We start from the raw sequence: 20,651 nt of genomic DNA, 5'->3' as shown, positions 1-20,651 counted from the left end.
CTATCCACAAAGGCAGACTTCACCCAATGTGTCCTCCTCACTCTCTTCTCCCTTTTCCAGTTCTCTGCAATCAAAAACTTCACCCCAGCCACTATACTGAATAAACCCAGTGACCCTTTTCCAGTTCTCTACACACGCAGACTTCAACCAATGTGTCCTCCTCACCCTCTTCTCCCTTTTCTAGTTCTCTACACACGAAAACTTCACCCGAATCATCATCCTGAATGCATCCAGTGCCCCCTTTCCAGCTCTCCATATACACAGACTTCACCCAAAACAACCTCTTCATCTCACCCAGTGCTCCTTTTCCAGCTCTCTACACATGCAGACTTCACCCAAAGTGTCCTCCTCACCCTGGCCTTCCTTTTCCAGGTCTTTATACACGAAAATTTCACCCGAAGCACTTGCTTAACTCTCGTGCTCCTTTTCCAGCTCTCCACATACGTTTACCCTCTTTTATGGAATAAGTATTCAACAGGTTGGTGAAACTTCAGATGTCGTAAAAAAGTGAAGACACATTTGGTCCACTTCGTATCTCTAGTTTGGGGTGATCCAAAAATTACGTAAGGTATTTTTTGAAATTTGCCACCCCTTCAACCCGATGTAAAACACCGTAAGGTCGGCTCGGATCTCCCTCCCACCCATATCAAAATCTGACTAAGGTTGAATAAACTTAGGAATCGAACATACATATGAAATTTGTTAATTAAATGAGCGTGCAACCTTAATGAAACTAGATTTAGAAGAAAAAATGTTTTTGTTGAAAATCAGTCTTCTTGGTTGAAAATTAATCTTTTAAATTAAATTCTTTAGTTCATTTCACCTTTTTCCCTTTCTTATGTATTTGTCTGTAATAAGACATATATATGAAAGGAGGTGTAGTTTGGAAATCTAATTTTGAATTGTGAATGTTGTATGTTCGGATTTTGTTGCATAAGACTATTTATAAAAAAGTACATTTTATTTCGATCTCAAATAAACTATTTTAAATAGAAAGATTGAGCTCAATATTCGTTCCAATCGGCACCCAAGTGCGAAGTCACATGGCCCAGCATTGGCCCATAGTCGGAAAAAATATTGCCGAATCTCGTCTGCCATCATCGCGTCAATGACGGAATGATAACTATGGCCTGCACTTGGCAGCCAAGGTTTGGCTGCCAAGTGCAGGCCCAACATTGGGTACCAATATCGGATCAACCTGTATTCCGGAGTTAATTCAAAAACTGATAAAAAATCCTTGAATTTTTCTTAGGACGCATCTGCTTTAGCCATTCATCATTATGCGACTGCATATCGTTCGAATATGATTTAGAATTTCAAGAATTGAAACTTCATTTAAACATTTTGGTTAATTTTAACGACTACTCCTATAGTCTAAGGAGATGACAAAAAAGGTATTTAAAAAATAAATATTTATGTATTGCGAGTACTTTGAATATGAATAATTATGGTCCTGTTTATATTGAATACATATATTACATTTTGAACATTATATTACAAATAAGATTTATAACGCTACGGGGTATCGAACCTATGTCTATATACTTAAATCGATCGCCTAGCAGTCGGGAGTGCTAACCACTTCGCTAAACCGAAAAGTTGAAGCACTGTGAAAAAGTCATTCTCATAAGCTACAGTTCAGAAAAGTTAATATAAATGTAAAATACACGAACTGTTAACAGGAATATCAATACAATAATTTTTTAATAAATTCTTTAAATCGATTACAATTTTTCTTCGCGTAATATTTCGTTTTCTCCGCTATAGGCTACTTTACAAGTTTTTGAAATGACATGAAATGTCATCTTTTACAAACATTCAACATTTTTAATGACAGAACTTAGAAATTTCATCATGAACTTTGACGATTTTTCAACAACAAAATTTGTATCTTTCGTGTAAGATTGGTATTTTAGGTTCTAAAAGTGAGACTCGGCGCAATAAAGTGCCGATACTGGGCCAAGTATCGGTAGAGGATCGGAAAATATAAATAGCCAATATAGGCTGCCAGGACTGGCGCAAAATTGGGCCGATTAAAATGCCGATATTGGCCCAATATTGTTAGCTGAATTTTGGCTGCCAAAATTGAACCAACATTTGGCCGTGTATTCAGCTCCGGGAATTCACACTTGGGTTGTTTTTTAGGTTCTAAAAGTGAGACTCGGCGCAATAAAGTGCCGATACTGGGCCAAGTATCGGTAGAGGATCGGAAAATATAAATAGCCAATATAGGCTGCCAGGACTGGCGCAAAATTGGGCCGATTAAAATTCCGATATTGGCCCAATATTGTTAGCTGAATTTTGGCTGCCAAAATTGAACCAACACTTGGCCGTGTATTCAGCTCCGGGAATTCACACTTGGGTTGTTTTTTAGGTTCTAAAAGTGAGACTTGGCGCAATAAAGTGCCGATACTGGGCCAAGTAACGGTAGAGGATCGGAAAATATAAATAGCCAATATAGGCTGCCAGGACTGGCGCAAAATTGGGCCGATTAAAATGCCGATATTGGCCCAATACTGTTAGCTGAATTTTGGCTGCCAAAATTGAACCAACACTTGGCCGTGTATTCAGCTCCGGGAATTCACACTTGGGTTGTTTTTTAGGTTCTAAAAGTGAGACTTGGCGCAATAAAGTGCCGATACTGGGCCAAACATCGGTGGAGGATCGGCAAATATAAATAGCCAATGTGGACTGCCAGCACTGGCTCAACATTGCACCGATTCAAATAAAACACGGTTTGCTGTGGTAAAAGTGACACTTGGCCCAGTAATGTGTCGTCACTGGGATAGACCTTGGAGGATCTTTGCGAAACATGGTTCCCCGTACTAAAAGTGAGACTTGGCGCAATAAAGTGCCGATACTGGGCCAAGTATCGGTAGAGGATCGGAAAATATAAATAGCCAATATAGGCTGCCAGGACTGGCGCAAAATTGGGCCGATTAAAATGCCGATATTGGCCCAATATTGTTTGCCGAATTTTGGCTGCCAAAATAGGACAAACGCTCCGGCAATTCGCACTTGGGCATGGTTTGCTCATGCATATTTTAAGAGTCTCTTTAATTGAGGATGAATAATTTCACCTTAGTTTCGACTCAAAAGAAATCTTTTTTATTAAAATTTTCTACGAAAGATGTTTTAAACATTAGCAAGTTTAGAAATGTATGTTTTTCACACAGTTCCTCTTCCTTTTTGGAAAATGTACAATAATCTGAATAGATTGGTTCAGTATCAACCACGAAAATTAAAAATTTTTTGTTTGAAAATGATTTTTTCTTTGGTTGAAATCTAATGCTTTCACTGAAAATTAAACAATTCCAATTTGGAATTGAAAATTTGACTTTTTTGGTGGAAATTTATATTTTAGTTGTCTTTTTGTGTTAATAATTCAACTTTTGATTGAAAATTTATGTTTTTTTGTTGAAAATATTAATTTTCTTGGTAGAAAATGTAACTATTTTGTTGAAAATTTGCTATTGTTATTTAAATTTTTCTATTTAACTAGTTTGTTGAAAGTTGGTATTTTTTTAATAAAATTCAAGTGTTTCTGATTGATAATTAAAATATATTTTTGTGAAAGTATCAACTATTACATCTTTCGGTTGAAAGTTGGTCTTTTTTAGTTTAAAGTTCTACCAAATAGTTTGTTAAAAATTAAGCAATTTTTTTCAAAATTCGTTTTCTTTTTTGATGAAAATAAATTTTTTTTCGGTAAATTAAAGTTTGTTATTTTCGGATAATTTCTTATATGTGATAACTGAACTATTTGATTAAAAATTCATGTATCTTGTTAAGAATTTACAATTAAAATTACAATGGCAGCTTTGGAACAATTTTATGTTAATATTTTTCGCCGCAAATTGATCATTTGAAACAAAAATTCTTCAGGCTTCAACAATCAAACTTAAAATTTCGAACAACTTAAGATTATATTAATGTTTTTCTTTGTAAATTAGTATTTTTTAATATGAAATTGTCACAATTTCATTATCTATCTTCAAATTGTGTTAATTAAGCAATTAATATTTTAATTTAACAATTGCCAGAGACAATAAAACTAATGAAGCCCGTTTGTTTTCTATTATTATAAATTACAAACGCTCGAATGCACTCAGTTCTTCAAAAATTGCATCTCAAGTCGAGGGTTGAGGAAAGGCTTGTAACTCAGGAAGACCTGTGGAAGGAATTTAAAAACCACGAGTTAAATACCAGCTTGCAGCGTGACTTGACTCATACAAAAACTCGGCCCTACCTCCCGATATTACGGTCCTGCCCTAAACTTCTCTCTTGCTCACCCTCTCTCTCCCTCCCTCTCACTCGCTCTACCTCTCTCTCGCTCTCTCTTCTAGGCTGAGAGAGGTGGCAGGCAAGCAAAGCAGCCTTCCTTCCACTCGACACTTCCTAAAGCCGCTCTTCTCGGCTCAGTCGCTCGCCAGCATCGAGACGTGACGGACTAGTATTTTGTGTGATTCTGTAGTGTTGCTGAAAATTGTGCACGACGAGTTTCTCGATCTCGTCGGATCCGAAAAAGCACTTGCTGCTCGCCTAGTTGGACCGGCAGCAAGCCATCAAACGCGCTACGAAACGTGGCCAGCGAGAAATCATCATCATTTTTTTTTTTTTTACGAAAAGAATGTAAAGTAAACCAAGGAAGGAGACGAAATATTTCCGAGTCAGCGGTGCTCGTTTACATTCTCGTGTCTTGGCTCAGTGTAACTCAACGGATTTCCGTTCTGTGATAAATCGTCTTCGTCTCCAGCGAGTCTTGTTAAGCTCACGTGCGCGACTTCAAGCTACAGTTTTGCCGGAGGTGCTTTTCAAAAATTATTGTGCGAAATTGTGGATTTAAAAAGTACTTCTGTTCCTTAAGGATTGACCAATGAACCAAAGTGATTTAGTGATTTATTCGCCCAAGTCTACGGGTACAGCAAATTAAGGATTAAATTGAGGTAATTGTCACATCTACTCATTACTTTTATACAAATTTCAGACGTCCACTATTAAAAAGGAAGAGATTCGGTTGTGTACTAAAATGGATTTAAAGTCTCTTGAATTTTGGCAGTAGAGGGAATAGTTCAGATTCCGCGTACTGTGCCAATAAAATAGATTTCGAGTTAAATTTCTGAATCATGTTGATAAAATTACTTTACGGATTGATACAATATCAATTTAAAACTTCGATAAATATTTTTATTATTAGTCTTAGGTTTCTTGACCAGGGAAATTAATAATTTGATAAATAAATTGACAAAAAATTGAAACAAATAAAGCTCGTTAATAAGCTGTGTACTGAAATGTAAGCAAATGATTTCAAATACATTAAGAAAAAAAAATTATGCTTCACGGAAGATATTAATTCGTCCTTTGAAGTTCGCATGAATTAAAACGTTTTCATTTCAAACCTTTGTGAATTTGATCGTATTTAAAATTGTAATCCATTTAAATGCATCCCCTTTTTACGCGTAGAAAAGCAGTTCAGCTTTTTAATTTCCAAACCTGACTTTTATATTTGAAAAGGGCAAAGGCCGATTGCAATCGATGCAAAACAGAAGCCCTGTCGGTTATTGGTTTTCACCCAGTTCCAAGTGATGAAAGTTTTGATTTTTTTTTCAAATCTATAATCGGGGTTGAGGCAGCGGGAAAAAACAATCTGGGGGTGGCATAAATGTGTCATAAAGTCCCGTGCGTGCGCAACCACTGTAAACAAACCGTCTCTGCGAATTTTCATCCATCGCGTGTCTACGCAAATATAAGTCAGATCTCCCCCGTTCCTGGGTGTATCCTACAAATGGGTCTTTTTAAAATTGTTTTAATGGCGGTACTCATTTCATTGTTATATTCTCGTTTATCTTACCCACATTTCGTTGAAAATCGGTCAACTTTCAAGTAGATGTTTACTCTCATCTTTTTTAAATCGTTTTCATTCCGTCTATAATTGTCATCTTCTCGTTTATCCTGCTAACGAAAAATCCACACTTGGTTGAAAATGAGTGAAATTCCAGGTAGAGATCAACTCTGTCCTTTCTTAATTTTTGTTTTCCTACCATTGTCTATTTAGTTTTCTGATTTATCCTGAGGTTTATCCTACAAACAGGAAATCCACAACTGGTTAAAATCGGTCATTTTCAGGTATACTTTTGAGATAAAATCAGGTTTTATTTTAGAATTGCTTTAGTGTCGGTTTCCATTTAATAGTCATTCTCCCATCTATCCCAAGTTAATTTTACAAACAAAAAGTCCACAGCTGGTTGAAAATCGGCCAATTTTCAGGTAGAGGTAAACTCAGTAATTCTTCTTTAAAATGTTGTTACAGTGTAACAATAGCAAAACTCTGAAAGATATAAAAGTCAGAATTAGGCCCAGCTTTAGTAAAAGATTAATAACACTTTTTTGTACAAACATTTTGAAATTCGCATTGCTTTATCAGTCGAAGGACACTCTGAAGCGCGATCCGTGGTAATTTCATTAGATTGAACGTTCTTTTTTGTCTTTTGTTGAGAAATTTTTTTTATCGAAAAAGGAAGTAGGTGGAGTGGTAGACAAAAGTCTAACGTAATATTGGTCCAGATTCTAGAAAAGGCTTACGTTCTACTTGTACCTTAATTATACTATCTTAGATTTTCTTACGTTTTTTTTTACCCCTCTGAGTTTTATTTAAATCAGATTTTCTTACGATTTGGTATTCCAATAACCATCGTGTTGGGATTGATTACGATTTGGTACTCTAATAACTATGGTCTTGGGCGCGATCACTATTTTTGGCCCATAGTTTTGTTATTTTATCTCAACAGTCACTCTTATCTCCCAGGAATTAATTGAAAGTCTGAAATGACATTATGAAACGTGTGGTTACGTGTATACATATATGCGACAATGCGGATGACTCGCATTCAATAATACGGTAATTATGAGCGATGCAGGCTCAACCCCAGATGTAATGACAGCGGAAGAAGAGATCAGTGCTGTTTATAAACTCGGGAAGTAGGTAGTGAGACGTATACGTTTTCTGTGTACAAGTGTGTGGTTTGCGCGCATGCATGCATAGGTAATAAAGTCAAGCTGACTTGCACACTTATCACACGTAGCTGCAAAACCGCGTGTACAAGGAATATTTACACGGAGCCCCTTTCGCAGCCCGAGCTGCCATCTCTTGGCACGCGAGATCTCCAAATCGTGCTCTATCTTCCTTTTCCGTCTTTTGCCTCTCCTTTACTTCCTCCTTGAGCAAGAAGGTAGTTAATTGTCTGTAAAGACCTATATTAAATTATCTTCCCGTATAAGCATTACTTTTATGACGCAGCTCTTTTACTTTTAGAATCGTGTCTTACTTGTTGCGAGGAAGTTACGAGATTGGTGTAACACCAATAAATCATTGATAAAGTTATGCGAAAACCATTAGTCACTTGTGGATAATATTTTATGTTGTTTTTGCTTTAAAATAATAATCGTATGTCGTTTTCTGCGATTGAAAAGAAGGAAGTAGGGGAGAGTGGAAAGGGTTATCGTGGTGGTGGTGGTGGTGTTGGCGATAACAAGGCGGGAATTGTATCGATCGAGTTGTAAGTTTCATCCAGGATTTTCACTGGTATATGGAAGGGGCTTCTCCGTCTTTGGAAGAGGTTACTTATGTCGGGGGTAGATAATGCGAGTGAAGGTTGAAAGGGAGGGTACTTCCGCGCGTAATTCTCCCGAGCTCACCGGAAGAACCCGGAAATGAGGGTGAGGCGGAAGCGCCTCAAACGAGCGAGTTGGTGTGAGGCGGGAGATTGAAGAGGGGTCGGAAATTTTCTTCAGTGCCTTGGCACAAAGTGAAGAAATCGATCGTTAAGGTTACGATAAGGCCAGAAACTCGTCTTCCACGTGGCAAATTTATGATAATAAGCTACAAAGAAACAGAGACTTTTGCGAAAGATCATTATTTCTTAGGCTCCGTTTCTGTAAGTGTCTCATGAATAATCTTTTTTTGTCGGTCTTGGCACTGAAATGAAATTGCTTCCCGTATTAAAATATTCTCGAGTACTAGAGGATCGATTAACGGCATTTTATCCGGGATGTTCTTTATAGAATCTTGCAAAAGTTCCTCGCGAGGAGAACCGGTTAGTATCCGGACCGGAAGTGTGGACCTTGGACCGTCCTCCTCTACATCTTTATATCTGGTAGAAAAAGATCTGTATAGAGGAGAAGCGAGTGTAATATTGAGTCTACAATCTGCTCTCTACACTACACTGGCAGGGTTTGGTTTGGACCTCGAGTTTCTTTTTTCTTTCTTTCCTTCCTTTCTCTTCACGTGTTGTATCCTTCGGTCGAGAAGGCACGAAAAACAGAGCAAAAGGAAACCAGCGGACACGATGGATGGCATCCGGTCCCTCGTTACTCTCAGAGAATGCACTCTTAAAAGAGACAGGGTGATGGGAAGAGAAAAGAAGTCTCATGTCAGCCGACTCCTCATCTTCTCTCTCTCCCACTTTCTCTATCTTCACAACTCCACTCCAAGAGACGAGCGAACACGCAATAGCATTTCATCCCGGCTGACTATTACAAATCAGATCCGGTGAAGCCTCTTATTTAAAAGCATTCTATTTTTTTTTGTGTAGGACGTATCATCCTGAAATTAAATTAGTTTTTGTTTGGCTGAGTCTCGCATAATCATTTGTGAAATTTTGAAAATGGGAAAGACATCCCCAGGATGAGGATGTCTTCTTGCTCATTGGGATGATTAACGGAAGCGTTTATTGGATTAGGCCACTCATTTGAAGTGTTTGAGTCAACTGAGCTAAATATTTCTCTCGCGAATTCTAATCACCGGCGCGAGAGGCCTCGAATAGTTTTCGGACCGTCTCGCTTTTCTCTCTCTCTCTCTCTCTCTCTTTTCTCGTTTTGTTTCTCACTCTACTCTTCCCGCGAGACGAGAAGTCCGTCTGCGTACCTACGTACGCATTCTATTATTGTACACGCTTCCTCCTGGCATATTTATACACCTACCAAACGCGGATTTGCGTTCCTGGCACCCTTTCCTTCCACAAGCTTCCCGGTATTAATTTCGTCCCTCTCGCACAGACTCGCGACGTCTTGACCACATAAACTCCAGATTTTTAGGTTTCCAACAACGAGAGTCTCCAGCATTGATTATAAATAAATATATTCAAACTGTTTTTCTTAGTAGACTTGTTTGTTATTTTTTTTTTTTTTTAACATAAAATCTGTTTACTTCTTTTATTTTGATTGTTTGGTAATAGTCCCCCTTTTTCTAACACAATATGGTCCCTTCCTCGCAAGTATTTCCTATTCTTCCAACTTGAAGCTTCCTCAGTATCTCGATTTAGCCGGATCGCGGCGAGCCAATAGACCTGATAAATTCAGCTCGACCGAGTATCGTTTACCGCGCGTGTGTAAGTTGCTCTATTTTTTTCCTGCTTTTTAAATCCTCCTGCCATAACCTCTTCCCGGCGCTCTATTATTACTAGCGCAAGTTCCCCTGTCGCATTATCTGTACACCTGCCAAACTGAACGCTGCTTCCGTCTTGTGTCTTGTATATAGTTATCGCTATCCCGATTTAGGAACGTCCGGAGCTCCCCTACTCTCTTTACCGACTTTCATGTTATTCTCTATATCCCAACGAAACTTAATGATTACTTTATTACCTTTCTAAAACGTATATAATCCTTTCCATTCAAGCGACCCTTTCACCTTATACTTTTAAACTCCACTAACGGAATTATAAAGTATTTTTAAGAATCTTAAAGCTTGTCTGTAACGAACTAATTGTTCTGTTATTTCAACCAGTTGAAAAGTTCTTTCTCTTAATTTCCAAACTCTTCTTGAAAGGTAAACTTACGTTAAGAATTTAGAACCCCTGCTATGTGAGCCAGGAAGTAGGTTCCTCATTTTCGAGGAAGGTGTCGGTTCACTAGACCCAATAAAGTAATAAATATAGGATTATAGGACCATTCGTTAATAACGTCGCATTCGCAACTAATCCCAAAATCGTTAAAGGCATTGTCGTTGCCAAGTCTGCGTCCTCTCATAATTCTTTCGCTTTGACCTTGAAATCAATTGCCGGTTTTAAGTTGCAGGCAACCGCTGCTCGATTGTGGACTTTACGAACCTCGTGGTCAAAGTTAGAATTGGTTGACTTTGCCCTTTAAACTAGGCCTCGTGGTCGTTAACAAATTACCTCCAGAAGCAGAAGAAAGGGCCAGAGATTGCGGCATGTTTATTGCGACAAACAGTAGGACCTGGTCTTGACTTTCTAGACCGGAAAGGGAAAACCGACCCCGCAAAATGATTTTTTCTTTGTTCCATTGTGTAGGATTAATTTGCCGCATAGTTCTCCGTCTTAAAAAAAAAAGACTTACTTTATTAGCTGTATTTTTGACATTACGCCGTCGGGAAGACACGCATTATCATTTTGTTTCATATTCCATTTTACTACTGTTGCCCATTATGGATTTTACTCACTTCTACATCTTGAAGTGTGAAAAAAAACTTGTTGGGTAATTTCCTAAGGATTGTATGTTTCATACATGACTAAAAATTCATTCAGATAAGGGTTTTGCAGGCATAAAAGTCTGGAGATTCTACATCCTTGGGACAGAATTCAATTAGTTCACTGAGTCATCGAAAGGAAATCTATCTTTTCTTTTATTGAGGAAAAATCTCTACCCAGTTACGTCTCTCGGTCAGTTGAACCTACAGGTTCAACCAGTAAAGTACAATTTATAAGGGGTACTTTACACTCCAGCAAACAAATGTGCTTAAGCCAGAAGAGGAATTATCGAATATAAAGAAATCATTGTTATGTCGGGCTGCCTGTTCCGGATCTCGCTGAAAGGTTTGCCCCACCCACTCCCCAAAAATCTTTGACACGTGGGACCGACTTCCCGGAACTTTGTAAATCCCCATTTACATCCAGAACACAACTTCGCTGCGGGGTGTTGCGCCTCACGATTTTTGCTTCTCGAACTTCCGCGTTCTCGAAAGCATCGGCCATTGTTGGTTGGCACTTTTGAGGAATAGAATAACACCGGCGGTAATGGTGTTTTCCTGCTCGATCTCGAGCACAATACAAGTCCGGGCACAAGAAGCATTAATCGTCGAGTTTTTATGGAAAGAAAACTCAAAGCCGACAGGCCTGAAACCGGAGGAATTTGTTCCGCGCTAGGAGAAGAATGGGAATCTGGCAGAGAGGATCACCCGGGAAATTATCCTCTAAAGCGGAAACGTGCCTATTTTGTTTAGAGTGCTTTCATGTCTTGTCGGGATATATATTTTTTTTTCCGTCGAGATTTCCATATTTTGTTTTAAAATTCGTTTGTACCCTTTCAGTCAGTATGATACCTATTCTCCTGTTTTCAAGAAATATGGTTTATCTAATTATTTTTTTCAAAATTTCAGTATTTTATTAAAAAGTTCTAGTTTTTTCGTCGGCAAATTAGTTTGGTTGAACATTCATCTTTCATTTGGTCAAAAAAGAAATTCTACAAATTTTACTTTACGTGCTTTATTCATGATTTTTTTTTTTTTTAATTTCAACCAAACTATCAGCTTGAAGTCAGATTGTATAGTTAGAATCCTAGGTTGATGTTCATCCAACCAATGATTCTTTTGGTTACACCCAAAAGTCGATCGACTTTTTCTACTGAAATCCAGATTCTGGTATTACTGCCCGAGTGAGAGCAATTTAATTCCGTGAAAGGTTTATTGAGCCCTTACGAAGCGACTCAAATCGATTGATTCGTTAAAGAATGGGCCCTTTCCATCAGAGCGACTTTGAAGAATGCAGCCACTTGTTTTTAGAGATTGAGGGTGGATGTCTGTTGGAGTTGGACCATAGCTACTCAGTGATCTGGAGAGAGAGAGAGAGAGAGAGAGAGCGTGTGGGGTTTTTGGGGAGGGGTTGGAGTGGGGGCGAGAAGGCACTCTTGAAAATAAAGACGAAGAGGAAGGGCAGGGGCGGTCCACTTGAGTCAGGTTTTAGGGTCTGGACCGCACGGCAAGAGGACCCGTTCCCATGACGAGATGCTGGTGCCGAGTGACGAGGGTGAACTGGGCTTTTTATCGACTTCCGGTCGGCGTTACTCTCATGCACGTGCAGTTGATTCACGTTGCTCTCTTTGTAGCGCTTCCAGTGGTTCTCAGCCGCTGTTGTCTCAACGTAACAGGTTGTCGTACCTCTTCTTTAGGTCTTATCCCTCTTTCGAAAATGAAGCCTTTCTTACTACATTTATCTGAAGAATTTTTTTAAAAACAGACTGTAAACCCGGGGATATCACACCGTTGTATATCGTTCTGATTATTATCAATTTCGGATGACCCTAAATTGGGCTCTAAATCTCTATAGCTCTGGGGGTTTTTTTTAAAATGCTTTGGGAGATTTATCACGTTTCGATTCCAACTTATGGAGATTTACTACTTCGTTAAACGAACAGAAAATGTTTTAGAATTTAGATAACGTTAAGTTTCAACGAAATACGTGAATTTTCGTGTAGAAAAGATGTATTTTCAATCAAGAATAGAGTATTTCATTTTTCAGTTTAGAAAATTAGTGTTTAACTAAGAAAAAAAGAACGAATTTTTATCAAAGGAGTTCCACTTTGAACCGAGTAAATTCACTTCCAACACGTAAATATGAATTTTTAGCAAAAAGTTGATTTTTATCCATTTATTTGAACTTTTTACCAAAAGTAAATTTGCACCAAATAATGCAATTATTAAACAAGGACATGAATTTTCAACCAAAATTATAATAGTATACTTTTCAACTCAAAAAATACTTGCAACTAAAATTATTTTGATATGTAAGTATAGAGGTAAATTTTCAAATAAAAAAGACAAATTTGAAATCACAGAGTGAAATTTTCCACTAAGAAAACTTCTTCAGTGAAGCGAAAGAAAAAAGTGCCATCGAGTTCTTGGATTTTTAAGTTAAAGGTGAATTTTCTATAAAAAAGTTAAATTTTTAACACACCAAATATAAATTTTTAAGAAAAGAGAAATTTTCCACTAAAAAGATTAATTTTCTAGGAAAATAGTACAAAAAAATCAAATTTTCAACCAAATAGAATAAATTTAAACAATTGTTGAATTTTAAATTAAATAATAAAATTTCTAAGTAAAACAATGAGTTCCTAAACAAAAATATAATTCAAGAAATTTTAACCAAAAAGAATTAACTTTCAAATAAAACTTTTTTTTTTAACGAAAGCAATGCAATTTTTGCCACAAAAGGTAAATATTAATTAAAAAAGGTGAATATCAATTTAAGAAATTGAAATTTTCTATCAAGTAGTTGAAATTTCAAAGAAAAATAATAAATATTAAACAAAAATTGAAATATTTTAATTTGTAGTATTCTTAATATTTAACCAAAGTAACAGCATATTAACAAAGTTTTTGAATTTACAAAAATAATAATTACATCATCAACCAAGTAGTAAAATTTTCAAATGATAAAACACTTCCAACCAAAATTTGGAAAAAGTTAAATTTTAGATATAATTCTTAATGTTTACACCTAAAAAATAAATTTTTAATCAAATAAGCTTTATTTTCCACCCAAGAAATGAATTTTCAATCAAGAAGATTAATTTTCTGCGAAAGAGATTTTTAGTTTAAATCAAAAACGGATGAATTTTAGCAATAATTGAATTTTCAAATAAAACTGATACATTTTTTATCAAATAGTTACATCTTTAACTACAAATTATCAATTTTCAAACCAAATGGGATAAGTTTCAATGTAAAAAGTTAATGTTCAATCAGAAAAGAATATATTTCCAACGATAAATATAATAATTGGTATTTCAAGTAAAAAAAGTTAAATTCAAACAGCAATACGAATTATCGACAAGAGTTTAATTTTTTAGAAAGAAAAATTCTTCTGACAAAAGAGATGAAAAATTTAAACTAAATTTTAGAATCTTCAAGCAAAAAATGCGATTTTTACACAAAACAGTTGTGCAATTGATCTTGCGAATCTGATCATTCGATTGTCAATTTTTGGATCCACAAAAAAATCGAAATCTCTATAAAAGCCTCGCTATGATTTTGATCGAATTTCGGGATCAAATTAATTTATCAGCTCGCATTGACTGTGACACATCTTCTGTTTTTAAAGAGATTCCTTCCATGTTTTCCGGTTTAAAATAAATACTTCGAGATCAAAAGATATGCCAGATGAAGAGCAAAAGATGTAGTCGAGATTCTTGTGGATTTTTATATTCGTTTCTTGTTGGAAGTGCGGTATCGGGATTGGAATCGCTTCGTGATACTTAGCTAAGATATTAGCGTTTCCGCGTATCGTTTTTGCCGAGTTCCTCGCATCTGCTTACACGTCAGTTTCTCTCTCTCTCTCTCTCTCTCTCTCTCTCTCATCGTCAAGGCGTCCCGCTCTCATATATGTGGCAGAGATTCAGGGCTCTATTTATCTGGCCTCTTACGTGTTGATACGTACACGTCGCAATACTATATTCTTGTGCAGGTGTTCTGAAGGGGCTTTCGGGTGTTTGTTTGCGCTGGCAGGGGGGAGGGGGTTGAGAAGTAAGAGAGGAGAGAGAGCGGGTCACTGACACGTCGCCGAGACGTTTATCAGTCGAACGTTCCGCGCACATGTTAAGTCCTGTCCACACGTGGCGGTACCCGCCCCTTAATCCCGTGATTTGATCAGAATGAGGAGAGAAAGAGAGAGTAGAAGAAGAACCGTTGCCCGGGAGTGCCACTCTAATTCTCTTTAGATAATTAAATGAGATTCCTCAGTCATCTTTTTCTATTAATTGAAACTTCTAACTGCTGGAGGAGAAACGTTTTTCGTTATATATTCAACTGTTTTATTCAATATTTTTCGGTTTGGCTTAAAAGTTTAATTATTAAGATAAAAAATTTATCTTCTTAATTCATTGGACTTAAATTCGTCAAATCGTCATTTTGATCATGAAATGATCATAACCGATGGATAACTTGAGTCCAATTTAATCTCCTCTCTTTAATTATGCAAAACTTCCGTTTCAAAGTTCAGTTTAAGAGATAGATGACGGATTGCCTTTCCGATTATTTCCTTCGCCAAAATTGATTTCCGATTTAATTATCACGATGATTGATTTTGTTTTTAACGAGGATTAATTGCCGATTCTAGATCTCTAGAAGACGTAATACAGATCGATCATCTCCGAGATCAATTATTTAATGCGGTGGCCGGATAATGATCTAAACTGCTTTCATGCGAAAGGTTAACAAAGAAAAAAAAAATGATGTAAACCACTCTATTAGGAATTAGCAGAAAGTACGAATTGAGCAACAATATTAAAGTGTGGACGATGCATTTGTTAATAGTCAGACGCAGGTCGATCGAGGGCGTTTCAAAGCGACTCGACAATTTGCCATGGAGAACTGACAGATGTTGATAATGAGAGGGGCGGGGGGGGGGGGGGAGCAATCAAGAGGGTGATATGTAAATTCTTTTTTATTCCTGATTACACTCGGTATGGTGAAGAGCAGAGAGAGAGGAACAGGAGTTCAAGTTTAAACAAACAAGGCCAGTTATATATGTATATAACGCGGAAATAAGAAGGTCGGATTTTTATTTGCATGGCGCTGATGTCAAATGCTTCCGCCTCAACTGAATTCCAGTCCAACTACGAAACAACAGTTTTATTGGATTATTTATTTAATCCGCGAGTATTGATTGGACATTTCTTTGATTAAAGGAATTAATCTTTCGAAAACATGATGCTTCCGGAAGAATGGACCATCACGACTCTGAGATTAAAACTCACACGTATTTCGTATCGACAGCACGAAACTTTCAATGGTGATATTGCACGTTTTTTTTTTGTTGCTCCAGTCAATACGGAAGCGTCAGCTGACTCTTTATGATCATTGCGCGATAAATTGGTTAATGTAATGCAAAACGGTAGCACGTGTTTGAAGACAATTTAATGACAAAAATATTAAGGAATGTAGGTATTTCAAAAATCGGTTATAGAAACAGCTCTAGATAAGGAAATATTTCATTTTATGAATTTTATTATAACTTTATGAAACTATAAATATTCAATATCTGCTTGGGTCTCATAATGTGATTATGGATTTTTGCCGAAGAAAACATAAGATTTAATGTTTCATCATTTTTTATTTGAATTTTTGTGTCTATTATACCAGAAACTGTAGATAGTGAAGTAGACTGTAGAAGAAGGGAATCAAATTATTTGGACAAAGAATTCTATTTTGTACACGTCATAAAAAGCCGAATTGTTCGAGTGACCTTGAAACGGTCACCGAACTCGCGATCAAACGTTTAGCTCCTTTTTCTCGCTTAAGACACGTTATATTGGGAAGGAGACCAAAAGGGGCCAAACCGGTTGATTCTTTGGGTTAGAGAGAAGAGGAAGTGCGGGTGGAAAAGAGAGGGAAGAATTGACATAAAATTGGGCTTTCACCAGCTTATCTCGATTTCGATGTAGGTGCACTGCACGCGAGCGCAAAGTGATCTCGCGAGTATTAGAGTGGCATTGGAACGCTTATTGCACGCATAACGAGCTGTTATGCTTGTGCGCGTAATACGCCAGTCGCCAGGCATGTGCGTAATGCGTTTCGCTAGCACTATTATAACACACAATCTCGCTCGACTGGTAATTAAAGACGACTTGAGCAATTAACATTATTCACTCTTTCGATTTTCTTTAGAATCGAAAGGTGTTTTCAAGAATATTTCTATGAAATTTGCCGAGAGACTATACACATGATGTACAGTCGTAGATCTTGAGGTTAACTCTAGAATCATCATCTTGCGTTGATTCATCTTATCTCGGCAATGTTATTCTTAAATATGAGAGTTAGAGAAAAATCCCGCTTCATGTCGGTATTTACAATTTTGTATACTATTTCCGACACTTCAGGAAATTGAATCTTAAAATCGCTTTCCGTGGAGGAAACAAGATAAAAATATTGGTACAAAGTCGTTGTTTCTGACACGAGTGCGTAAACCCGATGATGTTATACTGATATCCGGCAGATAGCGCCACTGGTTTTACGATTTCATGATAATGACCAGCTGTGTGTAAAGTAGCCATGGTGGAATGAGACAAGGTGTCGCAATAGACCTTCTTGTCGGCCAATAGGAAAAATTGCGCTGGTATACAAGAGTACTCATCCATCCAAGATCTTGTGTGCAGATGCATGTGCTGCATGTATTTGCACAACACAATCAAATATGGTCTACTGTGTACCTTCAGTCTTGCGACACCTTTTCGTCTTTTCCCATTGTAAGTAACTACTTCACACAATGGGTCGCTATTTTTGTTAAAAGACATTTAGTTGGTACCATGACATTCCAAAGTTCTTTAAAAAATCCTCAAGACATCCTTTCTTATTTAAGATATTCTTTGGATGGTACCACGGCTTCACACTAAATTTGAAGGTAATTCGATCTGCAACAAAATGAGCCAAGAATGTGACAGTATTTTGTAACGTTATATTTATTCAGATTTTTATATCAATTGATGAACGGATTTGATAAAAAAGTTATAGCTTCAGATTCATTGTGTGCCGACGAGGCTTATTAGAAAAACATAAAGTGCAACATTGGAGGTGGGTGTTGCGAAAGAAGATGTTGACAAATATTGATAATTTTGCAATTTTGTTCAGGAAGGTGAACTTTTGATGTTTTAGTGCCTTATGAGAAGGTCCTCAAGTCTTCCGCCAAAAGACATTTATTTGACAACATTAGGACTTGTGTTCCCGCTAGGTTTATGAGAAAAGATAACTTTAGAGATGTGTGTTTCAAAAACATTTTTGTAGAAATGCTGATAGTTTAGCCATCTTATTGAGGAAGGTCAACCTTCAATCATAGTCAAAATATCATTTCTTGTTCTTTGAGACACCATTTGAATTTTCTTATGTCTTATCTAGTTGGTTGCCAAAAGAGATCTATAAAGGAAAACCTTAGGACTTGTGTGCCCACTGGGTTTATTAGAAAGCATAAAGTTTCACTTTCGAGATGGGTGCTTCGAAAACACTTTTTAACCAATGTTGATAGTTTTGCTATTTTCTTCAGGACGGTTAACTTTGGATTTTTTAGTATCTTATTCAAAAGCTCCTCAAGTCGTCTGCCAAAAGACGTCTATTTGACAACCTTATAGGAAATGTGTGCCCACTGGATTTATTAGAAGAACATAAAGTACAACTTTAGAAGATAGGTGGTAAACTCCCAATTGAGTAAAAAAATCCTTCCTTGTTCTCTCGCCTCGCACTTCTTTGACCGTTTTCTTCTTCCTGTTCGTATTCTCAGGCCGCACATGGGGCAGCTTCGCTCTTAGAGCGGAAGAATGTTTGCCCGACCTGGTGATAAATGCGTATGTGTAGAGTGAGAAAGAGAGAGAATAACTCGATGCCATCTTGAGTTCTAGCATTCGTACTGTGCACACATACATATTTAACTTCTTCCTTCTTGAGGACAGAAGTTGGAGAAGAGAAGGTGGTTACTCTTCTCGGGAGTGGGTATAACTTCTTGCGAGTTTGTGAGCGAGAGAATTGCGAGGCGAGGTTTGCTTACAGAATCCAGGGGTTCTCATTTGTCCCGGAATTAAGGAGGAAAATAATTGCAAACCGGAAATGGAACTCAATGTAGAACGAGATCTACTTCTGAATAAATAGACAATTTGACAATAGGCTTGAAATATAAAATTGGAGGATAGAAACCAGAAGCGGAAGCTTGAAAAATAATATTATCAAGTCCAAATAAAATTGTCAGAAAAAGAAGAAAAAAAAACGTATTATCTTTGTATCCACGAGTTATCTTTCCCGTCTATTTGCTCAGGTTTACTCCCGTATACATAATTTCTTTATATTTATGATACCGTTTGCGCACAGAAGTGTTTACCTAATACTGTCTTAAAAGCGAGCTAAGTTCATCTTTGCTTCACAAATAGTTTCCGTTTCGGTATATTCTTATCGCAAAATTAGGCAACAGTTAAATAATGACAATTGATCATTGTCAGCATATCAAAGACGCTTTCATATCAGGAGCCTCGAATTGGCTAATGTTTGCTAATGTTTGCTGTAGCTATTTTTCGATCATAACAAGTGAATGTTCCAAAATGTAGAATTGAAAAATCGTGGAGATGAGGGAAAGTTGAAAAAGTCTTTTTGCATGCCAGAAATATAGGAAAAGTTAATTTGATAATATCTCACTTCTGCAAATAGAAATTTGGCGAAATTTATTCGACAAGTTATAAATATGGGCGAAGGCGTTACGCGTGTACTGAACGGCTTACGTAGGCCCGTGTAAAGTAGCGCAAGGCGGTTTCCTGATATGCATTATGTAACGTTCGCCGTCGCTGTATGAATAAGGCATAACGAACCTCTGACATTAAAGAGAGAATTCTCGCCAAAGAAAGGCGTCGAGTGACTCGAGATGGCTACGAGGTCGCTGAGGCCTTCCTTCGGAACTTCCGGTTACAACGATTACGGCTCCAAGAAACCCACGATACGGTTTCCGTCATCCAAGACAAAACAACAAAGAATCAAAATTAAAGAAACGCTTAGCGATTTGTCGTATATTGTTTGAAACATACGTAAGCCGTAACGGTATAATTGCTGGCAGGAAAAAAAAAATGTCGGTTTTAATAGTTTAATAGGAAAGTATTAAAAACCTATATTTAAAAAGAAACTACTAGAATGTAGCATAAACTCAATTATCAACGAAAAATAGAAGAATAGTCTTTTGAATCAAAAAGAATTAATTTCCAAACAAAAATAGTTGGAAAAATAGGGTGGGAAGGGACGAAACGACAATGCACTCCAAATTAATGACTTGTTTGGCGATAAATTTAAATCATGAATAACCCTCCAATAAAAAAATAACAATTAATTACAATTTAGCGTACATCCTAACCCCAACTGTGTTAGGAGAATTGGTGAAAAATTGCTGTCACACAGTTTGGTATTCTTACTAAATCTCCGTAACAAATCTAGAAGTTAGCGTCGCCCCATTTTTCTCTCGGCGTTACTTCCGAGTGACCGTCGCCAGTTCCGGTCGACGTAAAATCTGCGCGGATAACCTCGGAAACAGAAGTTCCGCGTTTTATTGAGTCGAGCAGCGAATGACGCGTGAAAAAAAGTGGTCGATTTCTGGACTGTAAATTTAAATGACGAATAATCCACGAATCAAATTGTACAATTTAGCGTACATCCTCCCCCTCAACTGTGTCCGGGAAAATGAAGAAAAATTTCTGACAGTTTGTACTCCTCTGAGCCTCTTCATAAATCTCGAGATTAGAGTCGTCCCATTTTTTCTCGCGACGCTACTTCCGAGTGGCCGTCGGCAGTTACGGTCGACGGTAGATCCGCGCGGACGACCTCGGAAACAAAAGGTCCGCGTTTCTCCAAGCCGAGCAGAGAATGTCGCTCGTGGGTGTTTTAAGTTGTTTAAAAAAAGCGGTTGACTTCTGGAACGCGCGGAACCGAACCAGGGGAATCCGGTCTATTATATCCTTTCTTGCGTAAGTGAATGTAGAACCGTCGAATGGACAGCCTCTCGATTATCTCTCTCTCTCTCTCTCTCTTCTCTGAGTAGCCGGATGAGAGAGGCCAAAAGAGAGAGAGAGAGAGAGAGATATAACACCGCGCAAGAGAACGCGATAAAGATTTGTTGGAGGGG

At 37.4% G+C, this 20,651-nt stretch overlaps 1 protein-coding gene across 2 annotated transcripts in view; it reads left to right on the top strand.

Annotated features, from left to right (window-relative positions):
- Positions 1-4,433: 4,433 nt before the first annotated feature.
- The window catches only part of LOC117173344 (ets DNA-binding protein pokkuri), a 32,483-nt gene continuing 16,265 nt past the window's right edge, over positions 4,434-20,651 (top strand). For both annotated transcript variants that reach the window (XM_033361841.1, XM_033361839.1), the window contains exon 1: positions 4,434-4,946. The gene's annotated coding sequence lies outside the window, so the exon portion shown is untranslated. The remainder of the gene's footprint in view (positions 4,947-20,651) is intronic.

The sequence above is a fragment of the Belonocnema kinseyi genome, chromosome 5 (genome assembly GCF_010883055.1).
Source record: "Belonocnema kinseyi isolate 2016_QV_RU_SX_M_011 chromosome 5, B_treatae_v1, whole genome shotgun sequence".
Classification (NCBI taxonomy): Eukaryota; Metazoa; Arthropoda; class Insecta; order Hymenoptera; family Cynipidae; genus Belonocnema; species Belonocnema kinseyi.
This window is presented reverse-complemented; position numbering and strand designations above follow the sequence as displayed.